This window comes from Theropithecus gelada, chromosome 3, assembly GCF_003255815.1.
Source record: "Theropithecus gelada isolate Dixy chromosome 3, Tgel_1.0, whole genome shotgun sequence".
In the NCBI taxonomy this organism is placed as follows: domain Eukaryota; kingdom Metazoa; phylum Chordata; class Mammalia; order Primates; family Cercopithecidae; genus Theropithecus; species Theropithecus gelada.
Window position 1 is genome coordinate 47,345,882 of NC_037670.1, and position 16,893 is coordinate 47,362,774.

At 38.8% G+C, this 16,893-nt stretch overlaps 1 non-coding gene across 1 annotated transcript; it reads right to left on the reverse strand.

Moving 5' to 3' along the window:
* Positions 1 to 12,125: 12,125 nt before the first annotated feature.
* Positions 12,126 to 12,229, reverse strand: LOC112621976. The gene has a single exon (XR_003118894.1). It is a non-coding gene; the product is annotated as a small nucleolar RNA U13 (small nucleolar RNA).
* Between the last annotated feature and the right edge of the window lie 4,664 nt (positions 12,230 to 16,893).

Here is a 16,893-nt window from a genome sequence, read left to right on the forward strand (position 1 = left end):
TGTTTGGGCAATTGGCCATTATGTGACTCTTAGTGAGAGGTAGGGCTCCACCTACTATCAAAGAAACCCAAAATGCCAGATACTTGTTCTCTCGGATCTGTATGATGAACTCTCACAAAGCCCCCAAGACCGATTGAATCTTTATCTAGTGAGGCAAAGAAATGCAGAGGGTTCTAATTCATTCTGGTGGTTGGAATGGTGGTGAGGGGTGGTAGCATGGCGGTGGTGTTGAAGGCTTCATGAGTGGCATCCGGTGTCCAGCCAAGAATGTAGCAACACACTGCATTGGCTGCTAACAGTCATCTCTTTGGCTGGAGGTTTTCTTCCAAACCAATTTCTCCATCCATTTTTTTTTTTATTCTATCAGCTGCCAGGTAGGTTTCCAATGCACTTCTTTCTTAAAGGCAGAATTGATTTTTGTCATTTATAACAATGAAGCCTGACTGGCCTAGTTTTTCCTAAGTAACAGAATATATCATGCAGTTGTATTTTGTAGTACTTCTAGTTGTATACATTCTATGAGAAATGAATGTTAAGAATGTCTTAATAATTGCCAAATGACAGGTGATAGCACTCCAAAGAAAAATGTAGTTATTATTAAACATGAATGAAGACACATTAATTTGAATAGCACACATGAACCTCCAAACCCAAGGAAGTGAACTTTCACCAGGCTATGCAATGCTAAACCTTGCGAGTTACAACCCAAACATGGCTGGTTAACTGATACAAGTTGTTCACCACTTGGGATTAGTTGGAGGAAGGAATAAAATTAGAAGGTGGGAAGGACAGTTTGTTAGCAGAAGAATTGAACATAAGAAGACCCAGGGCATCACAAAAAGGGGATTCATCCATTAATTTATTCATTCAAAGAGCGTTTTGGGAATGTGTACCTACTAAGTGAAGGGAGACACAAACAGAACCGAGAAGAGTCAGCTCAAGCTGTGTACGATATAGGTTGGCCATGAGGCTGGAAAGGGTCTGAATTGCAGCACTGTGTCCAAAAGAAAATAGTGGGACACCAGATCTTCACGGATGCTCTGCAAAACCTGTGCTTGCTGGAGACACAATGATGGAAGAGAAGTCTAGGAACCACTGGGTTGCCCTACATCTGTCATCCTAGAGATAGAGAATCTGTCTGCAATGTAATGTGACTTCTGTATCTGATAACCACATATCCCCAAGGATTTCAGTTTTAGCTTTGGATTTTACTCTGTCTTTTAGGTACCTAGAGTTTAATTAATCCATTATTATGCCCTTCAAAAAACGAGTGTTGGTGTGAATATCATATTGTTGACACTTACTGACATTTGGCCTGGAACAATCCAAAGTGAACAGTTTTAAGGATCTCATAATCCTATTATGTTGAAATTTATTTCCAAAACTTTTTCTCACCATAATGTAAGGTAATAGGAGAATCATAGTTATACCTCTGCACTACCCTTGTCAACAGGAGCATAAGATAAGCACCATGTGCTTGTCTAGTTGAGGGGATAAAATTTATACCCTCGTGTGGATCTCCCTTAAAAGAAGGCAGTAAATGCCAAATAGGAGTTATAGCTCCTACAAATACAAGTGCCTCAGCCGGATCCCAGAGATTCTGAATCAGTAGAACTAGGTCCCTGGCATCTGTGTAGATTTTTTAAATAGATAATATATGCATAAAGAGATAAATTTCAAAATTTCAAAAGGATATACTTTCTTTCATCCAATTCTGTTGTTTTCTTCTCCACCGCGAATTATTCTTACAAGTTTCTTTTCTATCCTTGGAGACATTTTATGTGCATATACAAGCCTATAGAAATCAGAGGGGGATAAAAGCATCGAATACCCTCTACTCTTTACTATGCTGTATTTTCACTTAATAGCATATTTTGGGGATTATTCCATGACCTTAAAACACTCTCAAAGTGTTTCAAGAAATTGAAGACACTGGAAAAATCTTCCACATGTATTAGACTCTTCCAATATTCTTTTTTTTTTTTTTTTTTTTGAGATGGAGTTTTGCTCTTGTTGCCCAGGCTGGAGTGCAATGGCGCAATCTCGGCTCACTGCAACCTCCACCTCCCAGGTTCAAGCCATTCTCCTGCCTCACCCTCCCTAGTAGCTGGGATTACAGGCATGTGCCACCACACCTGGCTAATTTTGTATTTTTAGTAGAGACGGGGTTTCTCCATGTTGGTCAGGCTGGTCTCGAACTCCTGACCTCAGGTGATCTGCCCTCCTTGGCCTCTCAGAGTGCTGGGATTACGGGTGTGAGCCACCGCGCCCAGCCAGACTCTTCCAATATTCTTTAGGGGTAGCTCCATGCTAGATCCAGACTGCTTTAAAAAGATTCCATCGAATATAAATTCTTTTTATCTTTACCTACCAACCCAAATTTACCTGCCATTCTAAGTTACATTTCTTTTGGTCATTTAAACTACAGAGTTCTTATGAGAGTGCTTAGTACATTAAGACATTTTTTTCTAATCAACAAATCTTAAGGGCCTAGAAAAAGACAATCCTTCATAAAACTTTAGCCTCCTAATTGCTTCCACTTTTGATACTTGTCACGTATACAGGTAAAAGAATAGTAAAGGGATTTGTTTGCAAATATTTATACTCTAAAGATTCTAACCCATATACTACTTTTATTACTATTATTATTATTATTATTATCATACTTTAAGTTCTAGGGTGCATGTGCACAACGTGCAGGTTTGTTACATATGTATACATGTGCCATGTTGGTGTGCTGCACCCATTAACTCATCATTTACATTAGGTATATCTCCTAATGTTATTCCTCCCCTCTCCCTGCTCCCCACAATAGGCCCTGGTGTGTGATGTTCCCCTTCCTGTGTCCAGGTAATCTCATTGTTCAATTCCCACCTATGAGTGAGAGCATGTGGTGTTTGGTTTTCTGTTCTTGTGATAGTTTGCTGAGAATGATGGTTTCCAGTTGCATCCATGTCCCTACAAAGGACACGAACTCATCCTTTTTTATGGCTGCATAGTATTCCATGGTGTATATGTGCCACATTTTCTTAATCCAGTCTGTCACTGATGGACATTTGGGTTGATTCCAAGTCTTTGCTACTGTGGATAGTGCCACAATAAACATACATGTGCATGTGTCTTTATAGCAGCATGATTTATAATCCTTTGGGTATATACCCAGTAATGGGATGGCTGGGTCAAATGGTATTTCTAGTTCTAGATCCTGGAGGAATCGCCACACTGATTTCCACAATGGCTGAACTGGTTTACAGTCCCACCAACAGTGTAAAAGTGTTCCTATTTCTCCACATCCTCTCCAGCACCTGTTGTTTCCCAGTTTTTTAATGATTGCCATTCTAACTGGTGTGAGATGGTATCTCATTGTGGTTTTGATTTGTATTTCTCTAATGGCCATTGATGATGAGCATTTTTTCATGTGTCTGTTGGCTGTATAAATGTCTTCTTTTGAGAAGTGTCTGTTCATATTCTTTGCCCACTTTTTGATGGGGTTGTTTGTTTTTTTCTTGTAAATTTGTTTGAGTTCCTTGTAGGTTCTGGATATTAGCCCTTTGTCAGATGAGTAGATTGCAAAAATTTTCTCCCATTCTGTAGGTTGCCTGTTCACTCTGATGGTAGTTTCTTTTGCTGTGCAGAAGCTCTTTCGTTTAATTAGGTGCCATTTGTCAATTTTGGCTTTTGTTACCATTGCTTTTGGTGTTTTAGACATGAAATTCTTGCCCATGCTATGTCCTGAATGGTATTACCTAAGTTTTCTTCTAGGGTTTTTATGGTTTTAGGTCTAACATTTAAGTCTCTAATCCATCTTGAATTAATTTTCGTATAAGGAGTAAGGAAAGGATCCAGTTTCAGCTTTCTACTTATGGCTAGCCAATTTTCCCAGCACCATTTATTAAATAGGGAATCCTTTCCCCATTTCTTGTTTTTGTCAGGTTTGTCAAAGATCAGATGGCTGTAGATGTGTGGTATTATTTCTGAGGGCTCTGTTCTGTTCCATTGGTCTATATCTCTGTTTTGGTACCAGTACCATGCTGTTTTGGTTACTGTAGCCTTGTAGTATAGTTTGAAGTCAGGTAGTGTGATGTCTCCAGCTTTGCTCTTTTGGCTTAGGATTGTCTTGGCAATGCAGGCTCTTTTTTGGTTCCATATGAACTTTAAAGCAGTTTTTTTTCCAATTCTGTGAAGAAAGTCATTGGTTGCTTAATGGGGATGGCATTGAATCTATAAATTACCTTGGGCAGTACGGCCATTTTCACAATATTGATTCTTTCTATCTATGAGCATGGTATAATCTTCCATTTGTTTGTGTCCTCTTTTATTTCACTGAGTAGTGGTTTGTAGTTCTCCTTGAAGAGGTCCTTTACATCCCCTGTAAGTTGGATTCCTAGGTATTTTATTCTCTTTGAAGCTATTGTGACTGGGAGTTCATTCATGATTTGGCTGTCTGTTTGTCTTACTGGTGTATAAGAATGCTCGTGATTTTTGCACATTGATTTCGTATCCTGAGACTTTGCTGAAGTTGCTTATCAGCTTAAGGAGATTTTGGGCTGAGACAATGGGATTTTCTAAATATACAATCATGTCATCTGCAAAGAGGGACAATTTGACTTCTTCTTTTCCTAACTGAATACCCTTGATTTCTTTCTCTTGCCTAATTGCCCTAGCCAGAACTTCCAACACTATGTTGAATAGGAGTGGTGAGAGAGGGCATCCCTGTCTTGTGCCAGTTTTCAAAGGGAATGCTTCCAGTTATTGCCCATTCAGTATGATATTGGCTGTGGGTTTGTCATAAATAGCTCATTATTTTGAGATACATTCCATCAATGCTGAATTTATTGAGAGTTTTTAGTATGAAGGGCTGTTGAATTTTTTCAAAGGCTTTTTCTGCATCTATTGAGATAATCATGTGGTTTTTGTCTTTGGTTCTGTTTATATGCTGGATTATGTTTATTGATTTGTGTATGTTGAACCAGCCTTGCATCCCAGGGATGAAGCCCACTTGATCATAGTGAATAAGCTTTTTGATGTGCTGCTGGATTCGGTTTGCCAGTATTTTACTGAGGATTTTTGCATCGATGTTCATCAGGGATATTGGTCTAAAATTCTCTTTTTTTGTTGTGTCTCTGCCAGGCTTTGGTATCAGGATGATGCAGGCCTCATAAAATGAGTTAGGGAGGATTTCCTCTTTTTCTATTGATTGGAATAGTTTCAGAAGGAATGGTACCAGCTCCTCCTTGTACCTCTGGTAGAATTCAGCTGTGAATCCATCTGGTCCTGGACTTTTTTTGGTTGGTAGGCTATTAATTATTGCCTCAATTTCAGAGCCTACTATTGGTCTATTCAGGGATTCAACTTCTTCCTGATTTAGTCTTGGGAGAGTGTAAGTGTCCAGGAAATTATCCATTTCTTCTAGGTTTTCTAGTTTATTTGCGTAGAGGTGTTTACAGTATTCTCTGATGGTAGTTTGTATTTCTGTGGTGTCGGTGATGATATCCCCTTTATCATTTTTTATTGCATCTATTTTATTCTTCTTTCTTTTCTTCTTTATTAGTCTTGTTAGTTAACCCATATACTTCTTAAGGACAGGTCTTAATCTATTGCCTAGATAAGCAAAAGAAAAAGCATATTTATATACCAACGGCTGTGAGCCTGCATTTGGAAAAAAAGGTTACTTTCCTTTTGAAAATTTAATTTTGTTCAAGAGCACACAGTTGAAAGTTTACCAGTCATTAAATGCTTCAACGAGTTTAATTGCCTATTCAACTTGGAGGAAGGTTAATTTGGAAATCACATTGATTGACTGAAAATGATTAAACATACACACACACACACACACACACACACACCCCAAAAGCCTCATAACTGAGCATCACCAACTTATGGTTATAAACCTGGGAAGAACAAACTAGTTTCCATTTTACTTCAGTTAGAATTTACCCAGCACAAGTACTTTATTGTTTGAATATTAATTAGTGTGCTTAAATATTAAATGGAAGTCTCTCTGATTCTAGACATGCACTAAAACAAATTGAAATTGGTTTCTGAGTTGCAATATCACTATTCTCTTTGGAAACAAGCGAGAAAGGAAACTTAATGACAAAAAAAAGTTACACTTAAGGATGTCCTCCAAGCCAGAAATAAACTATATACACTTGACATACACTTGATTCTGATACCTAAAAGTCTAGGGAATTGTATATAATTTGATTTATGAACTCAACTAAGTACAAACTTAGCAGTAACGTTTCTCATTTTTTTACTAAATGGTTGGGAAATACAAGTGAAACATACATAGGAAATATTATCTTCTCTTTTTGGAGATGAAAACATTTTTTAGATTTTTTGGGTTTTGTTCTCTTCTGACATAAAGTTTGCATTTCAAACAGTACATTCATTGGATTTCCAAAGTTTAGTAATTACCTTTCATATTTTGGATCAAATAACATACTAATAGTTGCTAATTTGTCCACATCATTTTTTTTTATTAATTCTATTCTAATTTTAATAAACACTTTTTCTCTTTTCTCTGTACCTAAAATGTATATTCAGCCAGTGCCCCACATTTAATCATAAAATGAGTCATAGAATGAATATGAATAAATCACAGGGCTAGAAATAGAATTCTCCTATTTCAGTACAATTCAAGAAGAACTTCAACCATTTTGAAGTTTTATTTCAGGTCTAGCTAATTTCACAGTATAAGTGGTCTGGTCTGCATTTATTTATTGCCCTAACCTAAGATAGTGATGATTTTTCACAATATCCTTGTGCTGTGAGGCATTCCATTTTATCGACATACATACAAACATAAATTTATGTTCTACTTTTTAGCATTGGAACTAATTTATAAATCTTTCTTATTGCCTATGAAAATTTCCAAGGCATGCCAACTATATTTTTTAAGTTTACATTGATTTCCGTTGCACGGGTGGAAATGTTTTGATGCCACATTAGAAATGATGACTAATGGCTGGGCGCAATGGCTCACACCATAATCCCAGCACTTTGGGAGGATGAGGCGGGTGGATCACCTGTGGTCCTTGAACTCCTGTTCAAGACCAGCCTGCCCAACATGGCAAACCCCAACTATCCTAAAAATACAAAAAATTAGCTGGGCATGGTGGCAGGTGCCTGTAGTCCCAGCTACCGGGGAGGCTGAGGCAGGAGAATCGCTTGAACCCGGGAGGCAGAGGTTGCAGTGAGCTGAGATCACACCACTGCACTCCAGCCTGGGTGACAGAATGAGACACTGTCTCGAAAAAAAAAAAAAAAGAGAGAGAGAGAAAAAGAAATGATGACTAATGACATGTCTAGATCTCAATTACCAGCTAAATATCATGTGTTATATGTACAACAATATTGTAGACACTCTGAAAGTGGGGAAATAAGCTTATTTCCTTCAGACGCAGAAACTGTAAATGGGGGTGTATGAATTTTTTTTTTTTTTTTTTTTTTTTGCGACAAGGTCTCACTGTTGCCCAGACTGGAGTGCAGTGATGCAATTATAGACCGGAGGGCCGTGGTGCGATCATAGACTGGAGTGTAGTGGTGTAATCATAGCTCAGTGCATCCACAACCTCCTAGGTTCAAGTGATCCTCCTGCCTCAGCCTCTCAGGTACTGAGACGACAGGTATGCGTGACCATGCCCAGCTAATTTTTTATTTCTTGTAGAGACAGGGTCTCTCCTTGTTGCCCAGGCTGGTCTCAAACTTCTGGGCTCAAGCAATTCTCCTACTTCAGTCTCCCAAAATGCTGCAATTACAGGCATGAGCCACTGTGCTTGGCTAGAGTTCTTCTTAATTAGGAACAGTTCTGTTATTCAACAGAGCAGAGATATTTAGGAATGAAAATGTTAAAAAATTAAGATTCATCTCAGACTTTATGGAGTAGTTGAAAATTGCACCTTTTTTTCTTTTTCTTTTTTTTGGAGACAAAGTCTGGCTCTGTTGCCCAAAGCTGGAATGCAAATGCATGATCATAGTTCACTACAACCTCCAATTCCTGAGTTCAAGTAATCCTCCCACCTCGGTCTCCTGAATACTTGAGACTACAAGTGCCCACCACCATGTGTGGCTAATTTTTTGTTTTTATTTTTGTACAGACAGGTTTTCACTATGTTGCCCAGGCTGATCTCGAACTCCTGGCTTCATATGATCCTCCCACCTTGTTCTCCCAAAGCACTGGTATTACAAGCATGAGCCACTGTGCCTGGCCAAAAATCACATCTTTATCCCTAATTATTGTAAGACACAATTGTCACTAGTTACGACTAAACTATTAATGCCACAGGCTTACCCAAGACACTTTAAAGATAGAATACAATAATTTTTTTTAAAAACCCATGACATACTAACTCTTCTCAAACAGAATATGCCTTAATACAGATTACACATCTACACGATTTTTCTTTTTCTTTTTTTCTTTTGAGACGGAGTCTCGTTCTGTCGCCCAGGCTGGAGTGCAGTGGCCTGATCTCCGCTCACTGCAAGCTCCGTCGCCTCCCGGGTTCCTGCCATTCTCCTGCCGCAGCCTCCCGAGTAGCTGGGACTACAGGCGCCCGCCACCATGCCTGGCTAATTTTTTTGTATTTTTAGTAGAGACGGGGTTTCACCGTGTTCACCAGGATGGTCTCGATCTTCTGACCCCGTGATCCTCCCGCCTTGGCCTCCCAAAGTGCTGGGATTACAAGGCGTTAGGATTTTTCTTTTATTACAGCTTTTTGACATTTTAGTTTGAAAATAACTATTCAAATGACTATCCTTTCAAAGATTCAAAGTATATTTACTTTCATCAGGCACTAGCTTCAGTTCTTGAGTAAATGAATAGTACATTAAAAAAAAAAAAGAGTAGGTATTATTAATAAAACAGTCCTTGCTGTGAAAAAGCATATTGCTTACTAAAGGTAAAACACACATGAATCCTATTGATACAAGTGAGATTAGTATATGCAGGGTAACAAACACAGATGTGATCAATTTCAGTGGAGACCGATAAAATCTTTATAGCCACAACAACACAAGTTGTTACAAGTTACTCAAACTGCGGAAGTGAGTGTTCCCAAGGCCAATGAAGAGAACAGCACAAGCAAAGGCACAGAAGCTTGAAGCACCATGTGCCTGAAGGGAACCTTAAGAGTGCTGGTGGGGATCGCCAGGGAATGGTGGGAGTAAGGAAAGAGGAGAGGGAGCAAAGACTAGGAAGGTTGGAAGAGGCCAGATGACCTGGAACCTTGAACCATGCAAAGGCTGAGCTCATAAGACTTTATGTTGTCTACTATTTGTTTTCAATATTTTGAAAATTATTTTTAAAATTGGAACTCCCTTTTCTAAGAAACACCATGTGAATCCAATATTTAAAAATATATATGAGCTCTGTTTGATTTTTTTCTGATTAGTGGTGTTGAGCAGCACTTTTTCATATACTCATTGACCACTTATGAATCTTCTCTAGAGAAACGTCTATATTCAGATCTTCTGCCTATTTTAAAACTGAATTATATGGAGTCCTTTTTTGCTATTGAGTTGTTTGAGTTTCTCACATATTCTGGTTATTTATCCTTCACCAATTAAATTCTCACCAGAGTTAAAATGGTTTTTACCAGGGACATGCAAATGAAAACCACAATGAGGTATCATTTTACTCCAGTTAGAATGACTGTTATTACAAAGAAAAAAAAAGAAAGATACTGTGGAGACAGGAGAATGCTCATACATTGTTTGCTGGAACATAAATTAGTGAAATCACTATGGAAAAGAGCATGGAGATTCCTCAAAAAAGTACAATTAGAAGTACCATATGATCCAGCAATTCCACTGCAGCGCATATATCCAAAAGAAAGGAAATCAATTTATCAAACAGTTATCTACACTCCCATGTTTATTCCAGCGTTATTCACATTAGCCAAGATATGGAATCAACCTATGTGCCCATCAACAAATGAATGGATAAAGAAAATGTGGTACATACACACAATAAAATATTATTGAGCCATAAAAAGAATGGAAATCCTGTCGTTTGCAACAACATGGATGGAATTGGAGGGTATTACAGTAAGTGAAATAAGTCAGGCACAGAAAGACAAATATCACAGGTTCTCACTTACATGTGGGGCTAAACTAAATTGATCTCATGGAAGTAGAGAGTAAAATGACACTCAGAAAGGTAGTGGGAAGGGGAGATAAAGAGAGACTGGTTAATAGGAACAAAAATACAGTTAGATAGTAGAAATACAATCTAGTGTTCAGCAGCACAGCGGGGAGACTGTGGTTAACATTAATTCTTTGCATATTTTAAAATAACTAGAGGAGTAGATATGGAATATTCCCAGCACAAAGACAAGATCAATGATTGAGGTGGTGGATCTCTCAATTACTCCAGTTTGATCATTACACATTATATGTGTGTATCAAAATATGACATGTGGCCAGGCACGGTGGCTCATGCCTGTAATCCCACCATTTTGGGAGGCCAAGGTGGGTGGATCATGAGGTCAGGAGATCGAGACCATCCTGGCTAACAAGGTGAAACCTTGTCTCTACTAAAAAAAAAATACAAAAAGTTGGTGTGGTGGTGGGCACCTGTGGTCCCAGCTACTTGGGAGGCTGAGGCAGGAGAACGGCGTGAACCCAGGAGGCGGAGCTTGCAGTGAGCCAAGATTGTGCCACTGCACTCCAAGCCTGAGCGACAGAGTGAGACACTGTCTCAGAAAAATAAATAAATAAATAAATAAATAAATAAATAAGTAAATAAATATGACATGTATCTCATAAATATGTGCAACTTAAAGACCTGTTTCAAATGCTTATCACATAAATAAATACATGCACTCATGCAAAGAGTAGGCACCTTGCTTTTTGAATGTTGAGAATAGCATGTTCATTCAGCCCTTAGCCACCAGAATAAAAGCTTTTATTCTTAGTTCTATAGATAATATGAAGAAGTGCTGGCACCAGAGGAGAATGTAGCAGGATGAGGAAACTTATTAACAATGCGTATCACTATCCCCGCCTAGAATAGACCTGCTTTTGTTTACAGGATCCTGAGAATGAGGTTGGGTGGGTGTGATGGACAGTGAAACCTGCTCGGAGATTTATTACTCTTTTGAACTTTACAGTTTATGCTTTCCTTACATTGTTTAAGCTTAGCATTAAAGTTGATGCTGGTAACAGTATTGCAGTTTGTTAGATACTGCATGGAAAAGGAAAGGAAGAAAGAAAGAAAAAGGAAGAAAAGCTATTGAGATTGGGAAGAACGTGTTTGGGAAAGAAAAACATTAAGAATCCTTATGTCTAATAAGGATTTTGCCTAAATTTCTGCTGTGTGGTGTGTGATATGGCATCTTCTTTTTCTCTATGCAAAATGTTCAGTAAACCATCTATTTCTTATCACTACTTGATGGAGTTTCGCATGTTTTATGGGAGACTTCACCAAGTTCTGGAAACAACTTCCATGTGAGTGAGGAGCCAAGGTGGAGGCTCGTTCAGAACCCTCCACAAGTGAGTCTCATAAGGATGAGTGGTTTACAGCTTATCCTGAAACCCACCTCTCTCCCACATTAGCTTAGAAGATACATACTACCTCAAGTCACTGTTAAGATTGTGATAGCTGATTGTGTTATCAATTAGGGTTGTAATGGTATCTGATCCTCAACGTTCCCTATTACGTAGACTACAAGTCAAGGCTGGTTTCATCCCTCCTCTAGCCTGTCTGGCTACTGGTGTTAGACTAATATCAAGTGTTTGAGCCGGGGATGGTGGTGTGTGCCTGTAGTCCCAGCTACTCAGGAGGCAGTAGCAAAAGGATCACTTGAGGCTAGGGGTCCAAGGCTGCAGGGAGCTATGATCACATCTGTGAATAGACACTCCATTGCAGCCTGGGTAACACAGGAACTCTCTCTCTCCCCTCGGCCCTGTGTGTGTGTGTGGGCGCGTGCACATGCGTGCAAATGCGTGTGTTTGGACAACCATCACTGACCAGAAGTCATTTTGAACATCGGTACACTAGCTCCTCTTCAGGACCTGTAAAATTGACCTACACCAAGAATAATAACTCTTAGAGATATAGGTTCATATTTCTTTTAACCAGAAAAGTTCTAGATACTTAATGTATTAATGGATTAATGAGGTCCCAGCAGAGTCATGTGCTGATGTCCTAAGAAGGTCTGAGGCTGGCACATTTCACATATTTGTGTGAACACCCAATCATCATGCTCATGAACTACAAAAGGATCCGGGGCAAAGTTTCTTTCTTTCTTTTTTTTTTTTTTGAGACGGAGTCTCGCCCTGTCACCCAGGCTAGAGTGCAATAGTGCGATCTCAGCTCACTGCAAGCTCCACCTCCCGGATTCAAGCGATTCTCTTGCCTCAGCCTCCCGAGTAGTTGGGATTACAGGTGCCCACCACCAGGCCTGGTTAATTTTTGTATTTTTAGTGGAGATGGAGTTTTGCCATGTTGGTCAGGCTGGTCTCAAACGCCTGACCTCAGGTCATCCACCCACCTCAGCCTCCCAAAGTGCTGGGATTACAGGCATGGGCCACCGTGCCTGGCAGGGTCAAGGTTATAAGGCTTGTTACTTTTGTGTTTGACAGGTAAATAAAAAGGAGAGCCAACTCATGTGTCTGAAGAAGAAAGAACAAGTCAACTATTGTTACGTCAGGTTGACATAGTGGTTAAGAATCCAGACTTGGAAAAGCTTTTCAAGCGTGAAGGAATGCACACATCACCTGGAAATCTTGTAAAAATTTACATAATGATTAATTCTAGGGTAGAAGCACAGGGCCTGTAATTCTAATATCACCAATGATACCATTCTTCTGGTCTATGAATTCTACTTTGACTAGCAAAATTCTAGAGTCTCATTATCTGGGTTCACGTCCCAGTTCTGGACTTTACCGAGCTGGGGACCTTAAGTAATTTAACATCTATATGCCTCAGTTTCTTCATCTATAAAATCAAAATAATAACATTACCTACATCCATGGGTTTTTATGAGAATTAGTAGAATTAATGTAGAGTAGCACTGAGAATAGTGTCTGGCACATGGTGGATACTTGATAAATATTTGCCGAATGAATTTCCCAGGAGCAAAACGAGTGGGGAAAAAAGGGTCTGTGCTTTTGAACTCAACTCTTTTATGTCTCATCGAAGAATTCACTCATCCTTCAGCTTCGAACTTGGTACCATTGGTTGTCTTTGAGTTAACTCTTAGAGTCTTAATTAGGATTTAAAAGAACAATATGAAAAGCTTCTGCAGAAGGTAATAAGGAGTCCTAATTTCCCCTCTAAGAGCAGGGAATGATCAAATTTATATTTAAGAAAATCATTCATAGTAGAAGAGAGACAGAGAGAAGGAATTGGACAAGACTAGGGGTGGAAAAGATAAGTTTACAGAGTATTATAATAGGCCAGAGAACATATTTAAAAGCACCTGAGATTAAGACAGTGGAGATGGTTGAGAAGTGGAAACAACATAAGCACAATTAAGGAGGTTGATTTGGCAAGGCATGGCATTAAATAGTGGGCACAGCTAATGTTTAGGGAGAAGTGTGAGGATGTTTCTCAGTTTTCTAGCTTTGGTAAGAAGATAAAACTTGGGGAACATTTGCAGAGATGGAGAATAAAGGAGCAGGAATAAGTAAGAATAAACGGGATGAATAAAATGAGAAGGGAAGAAGATGGTAACAAGACTAATTTTGGACATGTTAAAAGTGGCTGTGGGATAAATACCTATAAGCAATTAGAAATGAAATATGCAGCTGAGGAGACTTTACATGTTGGCCATAAGAATTTGGAAGTCATCAGCATTTGTATATTAAGGTCCTGGAAATGAATGAGTCAATCCAGGAAAGTATTAGCTGTAACAAAAATTGGATACAAATTGAAGCCCATAAAGAAGACTTAGAAAGAACAGTAGAAGAGGTAGGAACAAAGCCAAAAGAGAGGGATGGCAGAAGGCTAGGGAGGAGAGTGCTTCAGCAATGAGGGAATGGTCAACAGGGCCAAATTCCACAACACTTCTATACTCCTGGAAACCAGTTCTTCCACTGTGACTCATTGAATCTGTCAACACCACATCGTTATTTTAATCCTTCGGAGACAAAGCCTAGTATCTTGGTTTGACTCATCCTGCTTCCTCATTCTCTATATTTAAGACACTAAAATTTCTTTTCCATTTTTTGATATCCATCCTTTTCTCTCTGAGCCCAATTTTGCACACTAGTCCAAATACTCCTAGATGACACAAAACCTTTCTGTACTGTATGTTGCAGCTAGACCCAACTTCCTGAAACACCTTTTTTTCATTATGCCATATTTATTCTCTTCAAAACTTCCCTCTCTCTCTCTATATATATATATATAAATATATATATATATTGGTACACACACACACACACACACACACACATATATATTTTGAGATGGAGTCTCACTCTGTGGCTCAGATTGGAGTGCAGTGGTGCAATTTTGGCTCACTGCAACCTTCACCTCCTGGATTCAAGCAATTCCTGTGCTTCAACCTCCAGAGTAGCTGGGATTATAGGTGTAAACCACTGCACCCAGCCAAATATGTATATATTTTATAATTCCAACTTTTACTTTAGATTCAAGTGGTACATGTCCAGGTTTGTTACATAGGTATATTGTGTGATGCTGAGGTTTGGGGTATAAATGATCCTATCACCCACATAGTAAGAATAGTACCCAATAGGTAGTTTTTCAGCCATTTCTCCAGACCACTCCCTCTTCTAGTAATCACCAGTGCCTATTATTCACATCTTTATGTCCATGTGTACCCAGTGTTTAGCTCCTACTTATTATAAATCAGAACATGTGGTATTTAGTTTTCCATTACTGTGGTAATTTGTTTAGGATAATGGCCTCCAGCTGCATTCATGCTGCTGCAAAGGACAAGATTTAATTCTTTTTTAATAGCTGCATAGTATTCTATAGTTTATATGTGCACATTTTCTTCATCCAATCTGTCATTGAAGGGCACCTAGGTTAATTCCATGGCTTTTCTTTTAAACATCACAATATATTTTTTTAACCTGGAACATTTGTTTTGTTTTGGAACATAAGCATCTATATATTATCTAAGTAATATCTATGCATTTGAGTATAAGAAATGTATAAGAATAATAAACACCAAAGATAGGATAATGATTACCTCTGCCAAGAGAGAAATTAGTTATGATTATGGAACAAAATATAGGAGATTTCAACCGCATTCATAGTGTTTACTTCCTAAGCTGGGTGTATGAGTCTGTTCTCATGCTGCTGATAAAGACATACCTGAGACTGGGCACTTTGAAAAAAGAAAGAAGTTCATTGGACTTACAGTTCCACGTGACTGGGGAGGCCTCACAATCATGGTGGAAGGCAAAGATACGTCTCACATGGCAGCAGACAAAAGAAGGGAGCTTGTACAGGGAAGCGCCCCTTTTTAAAAAACATCAGATCTTCTGAGACTTATTTATTATCAAGAGAACAGCACAGGAAATACCCGCCCCCATGATTCAATCACCTCCCACTGGGTCCCTCCCATGACACCTGAGAATTCAAGATGAGATTTGGGTGGGGACGCAGCCTAACCATATCACTGGGTAACAGGACCATGGGTTTAAATTTCTGCATATTTAAATAATATGGAAAACTGCAGTGTTTTAGAAACACTTTAAAATGACAGCACCCTAAAATGTAAGTTTGATGTCTTCTTAATCTGGGACCCTGCTCCCTGTCTCATCTTATTGTCTACAATTCTTTATAGTATTCTCTTCTGGGTTTTTCTTTTCAATGTTGGTCAAAAAGGTCTTTGTGAAGTGTATTGGTTTCCCTTCCTTCTGTCACAGTTTCCCTCTGCCAGGAATGTGCCGCCACTCAGTCAGGTTTTCCTGTCCAAAACCTTTGCAGTCCTTTACACTCAGAAGCCTTTTTTGGTAACTTTTATTGGATATGATCTCTCAATCCTGTGAAATCTTGTGAGAGAGACAGAGAAAGAGGGTGAGAGAGAAGAAGGATGTGTATGTGCGTGTGTGTGTGTGCGCTTGGGACATTCTTATCTATCACTTTTAAAGCTATTTATGCGAGATTTTTATTATTATAGAAAGTAGTAGTGTTTGCACATTACAATTACTGGGAGACTGCTTCAAAAATATTAATGCCTAGGCCCCAACTCCAACAGGTCCCACCTCCAAGAGGCTTGAATGATAGAATTTTTAAAAGCTTCCAAGGTGAGGCTAACACCACAGGCATAGTCTGATTACGTCTTAAATGCCTGGGCCACCTCTTCTTATCCCTCTCTATAACAACACAGAATCACATATATAAATGAGAGTTATGGGCATGGGGAATAGATGAATATGAGCTTAAACACCAATTACAGTCTGTGAAAGCAGGAGAAGCTAATTATCTTAAGAAACTGCTATAATATTCCTCTGCTATTACAATATACAGACAAGTCCATTTAGCAGTAACTTGACCTCCAATAGTTCAGTGTCATGAGTATTTGGAAGCAAGTAACCTAAATACTCAAACATGAACAGCTGGACTGAAATGGACACTGACTGAAGTGAAGCTAAATACTGAGTTCATGGAAGCAAGGCCATAAATAAGAGCTCTTAGTTACAATGTTTGACAGCTTATCCTTACTCCCAGAAAGTGACAAGGCAGCAGTAGCTCAGTGTAAAGGGCACAGTGTGAAAAATATATGGCATTTAGTTAAAACATGGCCATACAGAGATGTTAAAGAATTGGCCAAGATATTATACAAATAGTGGGGAAAATGTAGACTCTCTTTTTAACATTTCTAATTAAATTATAACTGTACATAACTGGTATGTTACATTGCTCAGTAATGGCCAAATGGTATTTGAACGGGTAAAGTTGTTTTATCT